Source organism: Mus pahari, chromosome 21 (genome assembly GCF_900095145.1).
Source record: "Mus pahari chromosome 21, PAHARI_EIJ_v1.1, whole genome shotgun sequence".
NCBI classification, from domain to species: Eukaryota; Metazoa; Chordata; class Mammalia; order Rodentia; family Muridae; genus Mus; species Mus pahari.
Window position 1 is genome coordinate 4,038,407 of NC_034610.1, and position 15,753 is coordinate 4,054,159.

At 46.3% G+C, this 15,753-nt stretch overlaps 1 protein-coding gene across 3 annotated transcripts in view; it reads left to right on the top strand.

Annotated features, from left to right (window-relative positions):
* Mas1 (MAS1 proto-oncogene, G protein-coupled receptor) overlaps positions 1 to 15,753 on the top strand; it is a 26,870-nt gene that overhangs the window by 7,669 nt on the left and 3,448 nt on the right. Inside the window, exons 4-8 of one of the 3 annotated variants that reach the window (XM_021221324.2) lie at positions 5,146 to 5,272; positions 5,610 to 5,810; positions 5,914 to 5,949; positions 11,945 to 11,988; positions 13,635 to 13,810. The gene's annotated coding sequence lies outside the window, so the exon portion shown is untranslated. Of the gene's footprint in view, positions 1 to 5,145; positions 5,273 to 5,609; positions 5,811 to 5,913; positions 5,950 to 8,062; positions 8,275 to 11,944; positions 11,989 to 13,634; positions 13,811 to 15,753 lie in introns of those variants that run through there. The other 2 variants (XM_029532794.1, XM_029532795.1) reach the window with 2 other exon arrangements.

Consider the following 15,753-nt stretch of genomic DNA (forward strand, 5'->3'; position numbering starts at 1 on the left):
CTGCTAGGAGAAGACTGGCTTCCAGGCAGCTAGGATGAGGGTCTTAAATCCCACAGTGACACACCCACTCCAACAGGGCCACACTCACTCCAACAGGGTCACACCTTCTAATAGTGCCACTCCCTGGGCTGAGCATATACAAACCATCACAGGGGATTTTACCAATTCAAAATTAATGAGGCAAAATTGCTGCTTCATGGTATTAATTTTTATATGAAAACCAGACACACAACAAGTAGACATGTGGAATTTAACACATGCTATCACAGAGTTTGGAGAACCCTCCTGGAAGGATTCAGGCAGTACTATTGAAGTTCATTTTTGTGTGTGTGTGTGTGTAAGAACACTAAGCAAGCTGCTCTCATTTGGAGGTGATTCTTTTTTTTTCAGCACCATTGAAGATATTACAAGTGAAAAAAAAAAACCCCACCATTTCCCACAAAACAGTCATGGGCAGAAAAGAAAAAGGAGAACAACTTTAATGGTATCCAGGGTTGACCTCTGACTACATTATTTCAGGCAACCTAATGGTGTATTTACAAAGCAGATCAAGTGTGTGCTCTCAGGGTCTCTAGCAGTTAACCCCTGTGGTGGTTAATACTGTCAACTTGTCGGGGTCTAGAATCACCATGGAGACATATCTCTGGGCATATCTGTAAGGGAGTTTCTAAACTCGGTAAACTGAGGCAGGAAGACTCATCCTAAGGCAGAAGGTGCACTCTGTGGGCTGGGGGTTTTAGACCTCTCTCTCTGCTTCCTGATTGCAGGCGCCACGTCCTGTGGCCGGCCGCCTCTCACTCCAGCTGCTAGTGCAAACCCCTCCTTCCTTAAGTTATCTTTCTCAGGGATTTCCTCACAGCAAGGGGGAAAGCGACAGATCCAGGCCTACTACTTAGTTTTAATCACAAGCACTGTATCCATGTGGCAAAACCGGGCACCGCTCTGAAGGTCCAGAGTCTCCATGCAAAGCCAGTGGATGTTGTGGGAAGTAGTGCCCATGACCCAAGGAGCACAGCTTCCAGCAGTTGATGCCTTTTCTCTTTGTACAGCTGATGAATATCTGCAAGGGAAAAATTTAGAAGTTATATTTCTATGAAACAATGCTGGCCAAGTATGCAGGGCTGAATCCAGGGAAATATTTAGAATAGCCACTGGCGTGGACAGACTCTGTGTCCCCAGACAATACTCTAAAAATATTCTTTCTCACAACTGGATGTTTTTTGCTTGATGTTTGGACAAGCACATGATCAAAATCTAGGCAAGCGGCAAGGAGGGCAAAGCGCATGCGTCCACTCAGGCATCTGCAGAGGGCAAGGACAGAAATGTTTATTACCGTTTCAGAGCCCACCTGTCCAAGTTTCCTTTCTCCCGCTGTGATAAAAATACTGACCAAAAGCAGCAGAGCGGAAGATTTATTTCAGCTTATGTATCCCCATCGGAGTTCATCATGGGGAGAAGCCTGGACAGGACCTCAAGGCAGGAACCCGGAGGCAGGCTGTGAAGCAGACCAGAGAGGCATGCAGCTTACTGGCTTGCTCCCTGGAACATGCTCAGCTTGCTTTCTTATATTACCTGGCACCACCTGTCCAGGGGTGGCATTGCCTATCATGGGCTGTGCTCTCTGTACCAATCATTAATCAAAACAATGCCCCACAGACTTGCCTTTTTAAAAAAAATCTTTTATGTTTATTGGAGTTTTGCCTGCATATATGTTGTGTGAGGGTGTCAAGCCCCACTCAGGGCAGGAATTACAGACAGTCGAGAGCTGCCCACATGGGTGCTAGGAATAGAACTTAGGTCCTCTGGAAGAGCAGCCAGTGCTCTTGATTGCTGAGCCATCTCTGCAGCTCCAGTGGAGGGATTTTCTTATGAGGTTCTCACTTTCTGGGTGACTTTAGCTTGTGTCAGGTTGACAAAAACTAACCTGCATACGGCTCAACACTGTGTCTGTGGATGGTCACCTTATTAGGACCCAGAGAAGGGCATTCTTGCTTACAAGGAAGTTTTATTATTTGGTATCTGTAGAAGCAACATATTTGCTTGCTTTCCAGCATTGATAATTTTATTTTAATGTTTGCCAACACAGTACAGGAAAATGGCAAATGTATTTTGGTGTTTATTTTACATGTTTTTATTAGTAGTCTGAATGTGTGTGTGTGTGTGTTTTTTTTTTAATCAGTTGGCTGGAGATTGTCATAGATTAAGCATGTTAATCCTTGCTGGCCTAGATACCCCCTAGTGGAAATATAAGGGAACTGCAAACTAACTTTGGAAAGTGTAGGAGCTTCCTGTGGTTAAAGTATCAGAATGTGGCTGGAGAGCCCTGGCTGGCTTAGAGCCCTGGCTGGCTGCTTTTTCAGAGAATCAGGCTTGATTCCTAGCTTAAACATGAAAGTTCACAACCATTTCTAATTCCAATTCCAGGGGACCTGATGTCCTCTTCTGGCTTTCAAAGGCACCAGGCATGTACACGGTATGCAGTCACATGTAGGCCAAATATCCATACACATCAAATCAAATTAAATAAAAATAAAGTATCGGGCTGGTGAGATGGCTCAGTGGGTAAGAGCACCCGACTGCTCTTCCAAAGGTCCGGAGTTCAAGTCCCAGCAACCACATGGTGGCTCACAACCATCTGTAACAAGATCTGATGCCCTCTTCTGGAGTGTCTGAAGACAGCTACAGTGTACTTACATATAATAAATAAATAAATCTTTTAAAAAAAAATAAAAAATAAAGTATCATGGTGCTATGATGCTGTAGGCTGACAATGAAGTCTTCCTCTTACAGTCAAGGTCTTGGTTTGGTTTGGTTTGGTTAAGTCTTGCTATTCAGTCTATGTTAGGTCCAAATTCTTGTTTATTCAGCTTCATTTCCCCGAGCATAATTAATTTCTTAACCTATCCTTTCCCACCAAAGATTTCTATCAGCTAATATGAGCTAAGTAAAAACGTTTTGAGTGTAGGAAAACGGAAGTGAGTGGGGAAACTGCCTGTCACTTTAACATGTGACTTGAAGTTATTAAAGGAATAAACATGAAATTTATTCCTCCTAGAGTTTGCAAGGAAGGCATTTCGGTTTGCCATGCCACGTGGGTTCCAGCACAGATGTGGACTTAGTGCCTGCAGTTCAGTAGTAAGTCAGCTTCTTAGATGTTGAAGGAGGAACATGTGACCTTTAAAATGACAGGTTCAGCTATAAGAGTTCTTTGAGCTAAGAAACACTTGTATAGAAGGCAAAGCTTACTACACCCAGTGAGAATCATATCTCTTAGTTGTTCCCTTTGGCCTAGCTTGATAAGCACACATACCCGTGCAGGCTGTGTCCCACCCTAGATGTGGGACACATTGTCTTCCCTAGCCAGTTTGACATGACCAGTGAGTAATAATCAGGTTTCTATCACTGTATGATAGAATGTTCTATATTACATGGCCATCCATGCTGCTGTGTGTATCTGGGAGTCTGTGCTTTTTGTTTCAGAATAGTTTTATATTGTATGAAAATATATCAATTTGTTATATATCAAATTGTCTCCTCTTCACCAGCGTTTGGTCTGGATTCTTTTGTTTGCAGTCTTTTGTTCCCACACTTCAGCAGGTATGAGACAGTATCTCATTTAGGGTTTAATTTACATTGCTCTGGTGATTAATGTTTTGAGCACCTGTTCATGAGCTTACTAGCCATTTGTTTAACTTCTTTTATAAAATATTTGTTCATTGGGGCTGGAGATATGTTTCAGCTGCTAAGACCACGCGATACTTTCCCGAGGACGTAGATTCGCTAACTCTAGCTTCTGACACCTCCTTCTAGCCTCTGCAGGTTTCAGGCGCATGTATGGTGCACAGACATCCCTGCAGGCAAAATGCCCGTGCACATAAAAATAAAGTTTAAACATTTCAATGTTTTGCCTGCATGTATTTCTATGCACCAAATTTATGCAGTACCTGTGGAGGCCAGAAGAGGGCATTGGATCCCTTAAGACTGGAGTTAACAGATACTGGTGAGCGGCTATGTGGGTGCTGGAAATCAAATCAGGTCCTTGGGAAAAGCAGTTCCTAACCACCAAACTGTCTCTCCATCCCCAAATAAATACTTTTTTTTTTTTTTACATATTTATTTATTTAATGTATATGAGTACACTAGTACACTGAATTTTATGTATGTGTACACACAGATGGTTGTGAGCCTTCATGTGGTTGTTTGGGAATTGAGTTTAGGATCTCTGCTTGCTCCAGTCAACCCTACTCATTCTGCTCAAACCTGCTTGCTCAGTCCCTGCTTGCTCTGGCCCAAAGATTTATTTATCATTATAAATAAGTACACTGTTGTGTACACTGGGGAATTCTCCAGGCCCTTAGCATAAATACTGTCTTTGCTTAGGACTACCACCCATTCTGTGTCACTTGGTGTCCTTATAGCTCAGGAAAGGCTCTCCTACTGGGTGGGCAAAAACCTCCTTCCAGTCAGAGGATGTCAGGGAGTTCTTGGGGCTGGGCCATGTTCAGGCTGCAGCTGTGACATCCTTGCTACATCTATTTTCTCAAACCAGTTTTTAAAAGTCCTCTTCTCACATCTAGAAGTCTTCCACCTTGTAGAGTGGTGTTCTCACCAGGCACCTTACCGTGTGAGCCTGTCTAGGTGGAAGGCCAAGCGTGTGCACGAGGGAGGTGGGACAGTTCTCTTTCAAACTCCATGTCTAAGAAATGTGCTCTGAAAAAATGAAAATCCTTGCTTGGGACAGATCCAGCCAATCCCTGTACAGGGTTAGGAAAGAAGATTGCCCTGGGCTGGCGGGATCAAATGGGCCTGGGAGAGTTTCATTTTCAGGGTTTTATCTCTGGCTTTTATCTGGTCACTGAGATCTGAAGACTCTGTTGCAGGATTAGAGGGCAGAGGGTGGGAAAGTCCTGCCCCGAGAGCCTGTCAATCAGGAAGATGGGGGACTGGTTCTGTTCTGAGAGCCTGTTAGTCAGAACAGAGAGATACGGAACCGCTTAGCCAATTTTACTCTAGTCAGGTTTGGAAGATCGGATTTCTAGCATCCCTGAAGATAATTCTGTTCCAAACGGTGGAGCAGGACAGTGCACACTGGGCTGTCTGTCAGCATGTTCTGTGGCTCTGACCGTCTTCCTTCTGTCTCTCTAGTTACCAGCTCTTCCAGCTCTCTGGATTTTCAAAGTCAGAAGGGAACACTGAGCTTTGGGGAAGCGCTTGAGGCTATCTTCCTGTGATCGACAATCAACATCTAGGACTGGGCAGAGTTTGGTTCCAGGTGAGGACACATATGAGGGCACGACTGAAGTGCATGTGCTTCCCTAGGTCAGCGAGAGTCAAGTCCGCCCCCCACCCCCCGCTGCCGCAACCCCCACCCAGGTACTAAGAGGCTTTGAAACGTAAGAAATGGGACTTAAGTTAGAAGGAGGGGATTCCAACCCAGCGAGAAGGGGTCCACTTCTGGGTTTTGCCGCTCTGCCACATAAGGACTCCACCGCTATGAATCTACCACCTGGCGTCCTGGGTTACCGTGTGTGATAGTCAATGTTTATTGTTAGCGTGACTCACCTAAGAGGGCAAGCCTCTTGGCATACCCGTCAGGGATTATCTCTTAGGGTGACTGAGTTTAAAGCCCCTGGGCAGCGCCATTCATACCACGGGTCAGGGATCCGACCCGGATTGAATGCGAAGAAGGAAGCCGGCTGAGCGGCAGCGTTCATTGCTCGCCACCTCCTGACTGTTGATGGAATGTGACCAGCTGCCCCAAGCTCCTGTCCTCCTAACTTCCCCACCACGACAGATCGGACCCTTGAACTGTGAGCCAAAATCCTTCCTTAAGTTACTTTTGTATTATCTTTCCTCCTCCCTTGCTTCTCTGAGCCCCTCAAGGCCTTTTTTCATCTTTCTGTCATTTGACAGGAGGAACAGGCATGTTTAAGGAGCTCGGTATGGAAGGTATGACTTATCTCTCGGGGGTGCAGTCTAGAACTTCTATGGAAGGAAAGTTGGGGGCCACAGTCCTCTTCCCCGGGGTTGGTTGGCCCTGTTCCTGCTCTTTCAATACCTCCTTCCCCCTCAAAACTTCCCACCTCTGAGGAAAATGATTCCTTGCGACGACAAACCAAGCACAGAAATAGCCGTCCTATTTGTGGCTTCAAGGCAGGCAGCTTTATTTTTACAGTAAGTTGCTGTATTTTCTCTAAGCATAAATCATTATCTACCACAAATGAAACTCCAGCCCCATCTGTGACAGTTCCTGTTTTGTTGGTGGTGCCAATTAGTCACAAAACAATCGGCACCTTCTCCCACCCACTCACTCTGTGGGAGGAGCGATCCCTTGCTGAAGTCCTCTCCCCTGGAGACCAGCTGACCTCTTAGCTTCCCGGGAGCCCTGCTCTGCATTCACCTGGTGACTAGTAACAACTTCCAGACTGGGCGACTGGTCCTCGGCCAGAGTGGCCAGGCATCTCTGTTGCGATAAGAGATGGGAAAAGCAAATTGGTGCGCTCCTCTGTTCTGTTGGCTTAAACAAGGAAGGTGGAGTCTTCTCTCTAGTTGGTCGGTCTGCTCAGGGTTCCACTACCTGCCTGGGGCCAACTGTTCACCAAATCTGGACTGTTTCGGCTCTAAGAAGCTGCAAACGTGGATTGAGGAGCCGAGACGATCCTTCTGTTCCATCCTTCCTCCCTCCTTCCCTTTTGCCCCTCCCCCATGCCATGCCAGGGGAACCTCTTGGCCAGCCCCTTTCTTGGCTCTCATTGGATCCTACTGGCTCCTCTCACGAATCCCTCCCTACGGTGTGTCCTTCCTTTTCTACCTTGCAGTTTGTCTTTAGTGGAGTTTCCTGTCTCTCTCTCTCTGACTTTGCTCCTGAAACTTCTGCTTCCTGGAGAACCTCCCGCTTCTCCAGGAGGCAGGCCTTCCCACTCTGTTGGGACATGGAAATCAGGTAACGGGGAAGTGTTTTTGACATCTGGCCAGAGCTCACTGGTTCTGTTGACTTATCCTCTGTCTGTCTGCGTCTGCTGCTGGGACCAGCTGTGCTCTGAAGGTCTTTGGGGTAAACCTCTGTTCTGTGGTCCCCACCCCTTCACCCCTGGCCCCCCCGGGAGAACTGAGCCTGGGGCTTCCTGCAAGGCTCTCCTGCCCTTCAGACCTGCTTTGGAAAGAGTTTGAGTGGACATCTGCTTTCCAATGGGTTGAAATCACCTTTTTCCCCCTCTTTGATCTGATTGGTTCCAGGGTCATTGCTGCTTCGCTGTGGTAAGAGGAGGAAGCCCTCTGAAAAGAAGAGGTGTGGAGCAAGGGTGGCTCTTCACTGTGGGCGTGGCTACCTGTGGTCCTTCACTGTGGGCGTGGCTACTTGAGATCCAGGTGATCTAGAATTCTCTTGCTTGGTTTTATTTTGGGTTCTTGGAAAAAAGTGGGTTGAGGTCAGGGGAAAAGATGTTTAATGCTGTGTTTTCGAGTTCCTGTGTGAGAACCTGTATCTAACACAATTCCTGGGAAGGAATTTGCCTGTGTATTGCCACAGGGCAGATAAACCTCCTCTACCACAGACCTTTCTACTTTGGCTTCCCTTTTTGTCCATTACCTCAGCCCAATTTTCTGCACTAAACTGTTCATGATATACTCCAAGGACTTGTAAGAGGGAATGCATACTGAATTATTTATCCATGTCCCTTCCTCTATGCAGATTTAGACATACATGTCCCTTTTAATACCCATACTTTTCTGAGGTAATATTAAAAATCCATTTTACAGTGAAGAACACTGAGTCTTCAAGAGCCCAGTGCAGGTCACGTGATCACGTCTGAGCTCAGCTAGGAATAGGAATGGGTCCTATGTATTCTACCCTCCAAGACATCACAGTGTCTCAGGAGCACCATTCTCCTTAGCCCAGGCTGGCCCTTATCTTTGAGGGTGACAAGCTACTTTGTGTTGTCCCCAGCCCATTCCCACTGTGGCTTGGGGTGCAGATTTTCACTCGTGTGTCAGCGGATGATGCCATTTGAAGTTCCGCTTCTGCTGATAAGCGTGGGACCATCTGCCTAGTACAGCTCAAATATTTCAGCAGTGGGAGAGCAGTTCTGACTTCAGAGACTCGTCTGCAGCCATCCTGGAGGATGCTGGAACCGGGGACCTGGCAGGCTGGCTGGGTATGGATGCTACAGGATTCAAAGGAGCCATTCCCTTGCTGTCACCTCTGACCCTTCCTGAGCAAAGGACACCAGGGAGTCCGCGCTCCAGCGTGTGGAGTTGTTCAGATGTTCTTAACAAGTACAGTAAGATCTCTCCTGTTCTGAGAGCTGTCACGCAGGCAGCGATTTCTATGCCGATTGCTTTTTGTGGAGTCATATTTGCTGTCAGTGTGTGTTGACAAAAACTTCTGTCTCCCACTGCCTTCGTTTGGGGAAATTTGCTTTTCTGCTGGGGTGGGTGGGGGGGAATGTTCCCAGATACTGTTTTCCAACTTTTGGGTTGAAACTTCTGCCATAGCTTTGTCGTTGTCTTGACTCATGACTGGGAAGGTATGGAAGAATCGGAGGACTGAGTCACAGATTGGATGGTGGATGTAGATGTTTTCAAGGTCACATCAGGAGTAAGAGAGGAACGGGGCTATAACAGGACTGGATTCCTGCTTGACAGAGCCACCGGGCATGGCTAGAGGCAAGCTGGGCAGGTTTCTCTTTGCTTTCCTCAGCACCAAAGTTTCTGAAGCCCTATCCAGTCTAGTGGTGACAGAGTATATACTAAGCAGGCTTTGGCATATCTTAGCAGGATTTCCAAGTCAGGGTGGATGGGGTGATTGGGCAAGGAGGATACCAGCTGTTGACACACTGCTGTGTCTGACAGTTAAGAAGGTGGCCTCTGGAGTAGGGAGGTTCAGCACGGTGGACAGTTGAAGACTAAAGAGTTCTGGGGTGGGGCTGTCCTACATTTTGAAGGGCATTCAGACACCAGATATAGAAGCCCACTCAACTGAGCTTGAACTCTAAGCGGCCAGGCATGCTAAATGCCCCAAGGGAGACATAATGCCCCTCTACCCTGGAAAGCAGTGCACTAAGTTGTTTCTCCTGCAAACTCAGCAGGGGGACCTGTCCTTGCCTCTCTGCCCAGGTGGCTATGGTGTGAGGATGATATGCTTAACACTGGACAGCTGTGCTGCCCCACACATGCCCTTCCTTGCAACGGAAGTGCCATCTTACAAATGGCTTTCTATTTGTGCAGGTTAGTGTACACACACACACACACACACACACACACACACACACACAGAGAGAGAGAGAGAGAGAGAGAGAGAGAGAGAGAGAGAGATACATCTATACACCTACACCAAATTCCTTCTGGGGTCAACTTCTCTGTTGTTGCCTGGGAACAGGAGCAGGTTTCCGATACATACTCCTCCAATCCCTAGTTTATTGTTGTTTCTTTTATTTTTTTCTGTATCTATCCTTTCTTTCCCTACCCCTACCCCATCTCCTGTCCCTCTCTCAGAAGATGTGTAGTCTGGGGCTCAGGAAAGACTGTTTAAATGAGCAGGAAGGCGGGAGGGGGCACCTGCTCCTGAGTTTCTAGAGAAGGTACATAAAGATGTGACATTTGTTGTTTTAAGAAGTTAAAATGTATTATCATTGTGTGTGTGTGTGTGTGTGTGTATGCATGCGTGAACGTGTGCACACATGCATGGGGACATGAGTGGAGGTCAGAGGAGAAACTGATGGAGTCAGTTTTCTCCTTCCACCTTCAGTGGGTTGTAGGACTTGAACTCTGGTCCTCAGGCTTGCATGCAAGTGCTTTCTGTCTGCACTCATTCTCCCAATCTGCTATCAGCTCCACTGTGCAAAGTGCTCCTCACACATACAGGGGAGAGATGAGTAAGGCCCAGGAGGAGCTGTCAGGCACCTGGCTCTGCACGCTCCCATCCTTCCACAGTTAGGGAACCCACCATGCTTGCTGATTCATCCTCTCAGCCTGACATTTCCACAAGGCAGGAGCAAAGAACTCTACAAACTCTAGATTTTCAGTTTCTAGTTTTTTCTCCCATCTCAGCCTCCCAGAGGCCAATTGTGTGAAGGAGCCAAGGTTTAGAGGGGCCAGGCTTCTTGGCTTAGGGCTTGCATCTATGATCAGCTGGCTTGGAAGCTAAGCTCCTTAGCCAGACAGCATTGGGCACAGACAGCAGAGACCTCTGCACTGTAATGGCGCATGACGAAGTCTCTTTTGCAGTCTCTGCCACATCTACTGAGAAAACAATGACTGTTCTCAGAAATAAGGTTGATCACATCCTAGGCCCTTGACACTCGGAAGTCAGAGCCACTAGGGGAATCTTGCCAAGGGATTTCAGCCACATCCAAATAGATTCCAGTCTCCTTGGGAAAGAAAAGGAAGAGGCTCTGACTTGACAAATGGCATGGAAATAATAAGACGCTGGTTGTCATTTACTCTGTCTTTGGCAATACATAGAAGGCGATTGGGGTGTCACGCCTGCGGTCTGTCACAAGGCAAGGAGCATGAGCCTTTGTGACACCTCGGCATTCTGAAGGCTGTGTCTTTTGTCCTGGTGCTTCTTCAGTGCCTTGAACCTGGACAGGCAAGGTCATACTTAGAAGCAACACTGTAAAACCTGCTTCAAATCTGGTTGCTGTGGCTTAGCCAACCACAACAGGTAAAGATGGGTCTGAGGCTGGAGAGATGGCTCAGCATGTTCTTGCAGAGGACTCCCCTTTCAGTTCCTAGCCCACACTGGGCAGCTCACAGCCACCTGTAACTCCAGCTCCGGGGGGGTCTGATGGCTTCTTCTGGCCTGTGTGGGCACTACACTCAGCTGAGCATCACATGCACACGCGCGCACACACACAGAAACACATCATTAAAAATAAGAAATGAAAATCTTATTTTATTTTATTTTTTTAGAATTTCATGTATGAGTACTGTGTTTACACCATACCCCCTTTCTTGTCCTTCCACTTACTCTCCTGTTCCCCCACTCCCTCTCACAGTCATGGGCCTCTTATTCTTTAAGTATTATTGCTACATATATACTCACATATACATATACATTTATAAATACAACCTTACGAGCCCCTTTAGCATCCTCATACACTTGTGTGTTTAAGGCTAGCCACTTGGGATTGGATAACGATCAAAGGACTTATTCCTGAAGAAGGCAGAGCATCTTCTTTCTCAGCAGCCGTTAATCATCGGTAGCTTCGGTAAAGTCTTGTAATCCTTCCCCCATCTTTCTTGGCATGGCAACTGGTATTGTCATTTTTCAGGTCTTATTAGGCAGCTATATTTTTGAAATTTCACTAGTGTAGCCTCTCTGGCCTATATAGAAGATGGTATCTTGGCACAGATGTCCTTAGCCTCCGGGTCTCCCAATTTCCCCAGCCCCTCTTCTTTGATCTTTCTGAGCCTTTGTTGTAGGGGCCGAAAAGTAGAATCTTTTTTAAAAAGATTTGGTTTTTTTTTTTTTTTTTAAAGATTTATTTATTTACTGTGTATACAGTGTTCTGCCTACATGTATGCCTACACACCAGAAGAGGGCACCAGATCTCATTATAGATGGTTATGAGCTACCATGTGGTTGTGGGAATTGAACTCAGGACATCTGGAAAAGCAACCAATGTTGTTAATCTCTGAGCTATCTCTCCAGCCCCCAAAAAGTAGAATCTTAAAAAACAACAAACAAAACCCAATGAACTCAGAGAATTTATGCAGGAGTGTCTTTGTCCCAGAAGAAGAAACAGTTCAACAGGGTTTGCATAATATCAGAGAGCTACCCAATGCCAGAAATAAGAAAAAAAAAATCCCAGATTCTCAGATCGATTTGTGACAGTTTAAGGGCATAATAGAACCTCTACTAATTTTGAAGAAAACAAAAACCAAACCTTTTACACTCAGATGCGAATGTACAAACTACCTACTGTCGTTTTAATTCCTACAGGTAGGTGGGCTGTGCTAAGCATTGTCTTTCTGCTACTTCTTAAGGTGAGTGGTGTCTGCCTGAGCAGGGAAGGCAGCCCAGGGGGGTAGGGTTGGGGAGGGGGGTGGGATGGAGGAATGGGGCCCTGGCAGAGGATGTCCTCAGCAGATAGGGCAGGAGGGCTTCTGTCTGTATGGGAGGTAAAGTGGACATGGAGCCCCTGTTAAATGAGAAAAGTATTCTAAAGCAGGGCACCGTGGCAGTGTGGGCTGCTCAGTCACAGAGGAGGTTGTTTGCATACATGTGAATGGCGAATGACTGGAGCCAGGTACCTTACTGTTGTAGGAGGAAGTTTGGATAAACATGGAGAGGTTGGTAAAGATGTATGTGCTTGTGTATACTCACCCACATTTTATGAATCTGATTCTAAGTACCTGGATGTGATTGTAAATTTGAATATATATATATATATATATATATATATATATATATATTTCAAATAATGATGAAAAATTAGAAGCAGTTGGTATGTTCAAGGTTGGAGGATTAGCAGAAAATAAATACATTTTAGAGACTACCCCGATAGGAAGAAATATAATATGTTATCAAGTGAGAAAATGTATGATAACAATCCTTATCCTAGACTGATCCCAATTTAAAACAAACAAACAAAGAAAAATGGGTTTGAGCCATTGGAAAAAAAATCTAAGTTTTTAATAAGGTTAATTTTGAGTGCTTGTCTTATGTGTGAAATTTCCAAATATTCTGCAATGAAAACATATTGTTTTATGATAGGAATAAAAGATGATATAAATTAAAATCCTTCCATTTCGTATCATAGCTAAGTAGCTTACAGAGGAGCCCATTAGGATGGCTTGGTGGGGAGGGGGCCTTTTACCCAGGTAGGAATGGAAGGATCTGTCCCCAAGGGCCACTTGGTTTCTTGATGACTTTCCTAGAAAACTCTACATAGGCCATACTGTCTTCCAGCTTGTAGTAACCCTCCTCTGTGGTTACTAGTATGAACATCAAGACAGACTTTCAATGTAGACAGGGCACAGGAATCCTGGACCCACCCAGACAAGATCACAATTTGAAATCAATCTTAGGTCTTAGAAGGCAATGGGTCCCATCCATCAGGGAACATGGCGCCTTCAAGTCGTCAAATAGGAGGGCTAAAGTAGAAGACAAAATGTAAGCACAAGAACACTTCTGCAAGGAGTGAGACCTGCAGCGGGGTGAGGCAGCAGGGCTTAGGTCGGGGCTTCTGGCTCGCTGGACCCTGTGTTAGCGATGAGTGTTGGTCCACCGCCCAATCTCTCCAGCTTCCATTTGTCTGTGAAGTGAGAGACTCTGCTAAACCAATGCTTTGATCTCTGTTGAGTGGGACACAAGCTCAGCTGTTGGCTGGCAGTCAAGAGACCTGGCCAACTCCCTAATTAGGATCTGTGAGCATTTTCAGGCTTCACTATGCTGCTGCCCAGGGACCAGCAGCTGCTGTGACAGTCGTGGGTGGTGGAGCCCCTGTGAGCTTGTGCCTTGCAGAGAGGCTCTGGCATTAATCCTTCCTTTTCCTCCCTGTTAGATGAGGGCTTCAATGGCTTCCCTCCCAGCCTCTCACACTGGGCCAAGTGTCTGTAGTAAAGGGTCTTCAGATGTTAAAGCCTTAATGCCCACACTCTGATGCTCCAGTAAACTTCATTCTCCCTAGGAGGTGCTTCTGTGAGGATCAGGGAGGAGGGAGCGAAACTCTGTGATCCTGCCGGAGCCACTGACTAAGATGCCATCTATGCCATCGACTGCCCCAAGCCTCTAGTCCTATGTCCCCAGCCGAGGTTCCCACCACTGTGTTCTCTCCGCTCCCCCCCCCCCCGACCTGCCAGCCAGGTAAACATGCAGTCTGCAACTCCAGTTACTCTAGATGATTTGCATGTCTGGACAAAGAGCCTGCTGTCCCAGAGCTGGGTCTACCTGGAGACAGGAAGTGGCCCCAGACTAGTCAGTCATCCCGCCAGTGAGGTGAGGCCTCCAGTGAGGTGAGGCCTCTCCTCAAGGGAGCTCAATGATGGTGTTTGTGGGCTATTGGGAATGTGTCACTGTGGCTAGAGTAAATTCTGAGCCGCCACTTTGGCTCTGCTCACATCGTGCTGTGCATGGTCAAATACCCCAGCTGTTCACAGCAGATGTGCAACAGATAAGACAGCTAGGAGCCTTGAGGGGGGTAGGGATGGGGAGATGGGTACAGAGGGCCAGCTGGTTCCCAGGCCTCCCAAACTGCTACTGGACAGTGGGAAATTCCTCTTGATTAACATTTGGGATGTGATTTTTTTTTTAAAGCAATGTGTTCATTTAAGTAAAATCTCACTCTAACAAAACGATGGAAGGATTATATTCATTGTTGTTTTTAGTGATAATTAGTTTTTGTAATTTATCTATTTGCATTCCAACCCCACGATCAAAATCAACCTGACTGTGCAGTTCGTGAGTTTTACCCTAACTCAGAAAACAGAATTCATTTCCTAGGATGCCCTGGGCAGAAGGGAGTGCTGTTTCTCTGGGGGGAAAGCAGAGTTCCATCTGCCTCTGCCTCCTAAGCGCTGGGATTAAATGCGTGTGCACCACCATGCCCAGCTGGGCAAAACCATTCTTTTTGTAGTACTGGGATTGAAAGAGGATCTTTTTAAAATTTTTTTATTTTATTTTATTTTATTTTTCGATTTTTCGAGGCAGGGTTTCTCTGTATAGCTCTGGCTGTCCTAGAACTCACTTTGTAGACCAGGCTGGCCTTGAACTCAGAAATCTGCCTGCCTCTGCCTCCCGAGTGCTGGGATTAAAGGCGTGCGCCACCACTGCCTGGCTTTGAAACAGGATCTTCACTGCACAGTTGTGGCTAGCCTGGAGCTCACTGTGTCGACCAGATTGGCCTTGGCTTTGTAATGATCTTCCTGCTTCAGCTTCCTGACTGTTAGGTTTACAGACATAAACTATCATGTCCAGCTAGTAGGGACATTCTGTACCTCCTGTCTTTATGCATGTTCCTGTCCACAGTGTTCTTTTTTCTTAAAATGCCCCCCCCATTCAGCAAATGAACTCCTGCTGACCTTTCAAACCCCAGTGATATAAGGCCTCCCTTAAAACCATGTAAAGCTATACTTTGCTGTGTGCCTGCCTGGTTTTGGCAAGCTCTCCTTCATTCCACTCACAGAATTGAATTAGATTCAGTTCTTTCTCGCCTGCAAAACTACGCCATGGTTCTTATTTTTAACACTCTGTACAATGACTTAAAATTCAGTATTGAAAGAATGGAGAAAGCCTGTTCCATCACCACAAAGAGAAATCTCTAACTGTAGAATTAAATAAGGTGGGTTTGATTTTTTTTTTTAAAAAGATACACAATTGGGCCCAAAGTGTTCAAACAACTTTCTCAACTCTTTCTGTGAATTTAGTTAGAAGCTTTTTTGGGAAAGGGAGAAAAGTTGAAAAGGGAAAAACAAAACCTGGAACATAAAGTGAAAGTGTGGGACACACATTTTCAGAGTAAGGAGGAGCAGGCTGTGGATTTAGGGCTCAGGAGTAAGGAGAGGGGAGGGAGGCAGGCACAGTGGTGGGGGTTTCTTGCACCCCATGATTACAATCAACTAGGAGAGCCCTCTTTCTCAGGCAAGAAGCCAAGAGCTGATTGCCTTCCAGGCTGGAGGGACTTGAAACTTGAGCCTTGTCTCAGACAGCAGGATGCCCCTGTCACCTTTCCTAAGAACACAGCTTAGGTCCCCTGTCACCTTTCCTAAAAACACAGCTTAGGTCCCCTGTCACCTTTCCTAAGAACACAG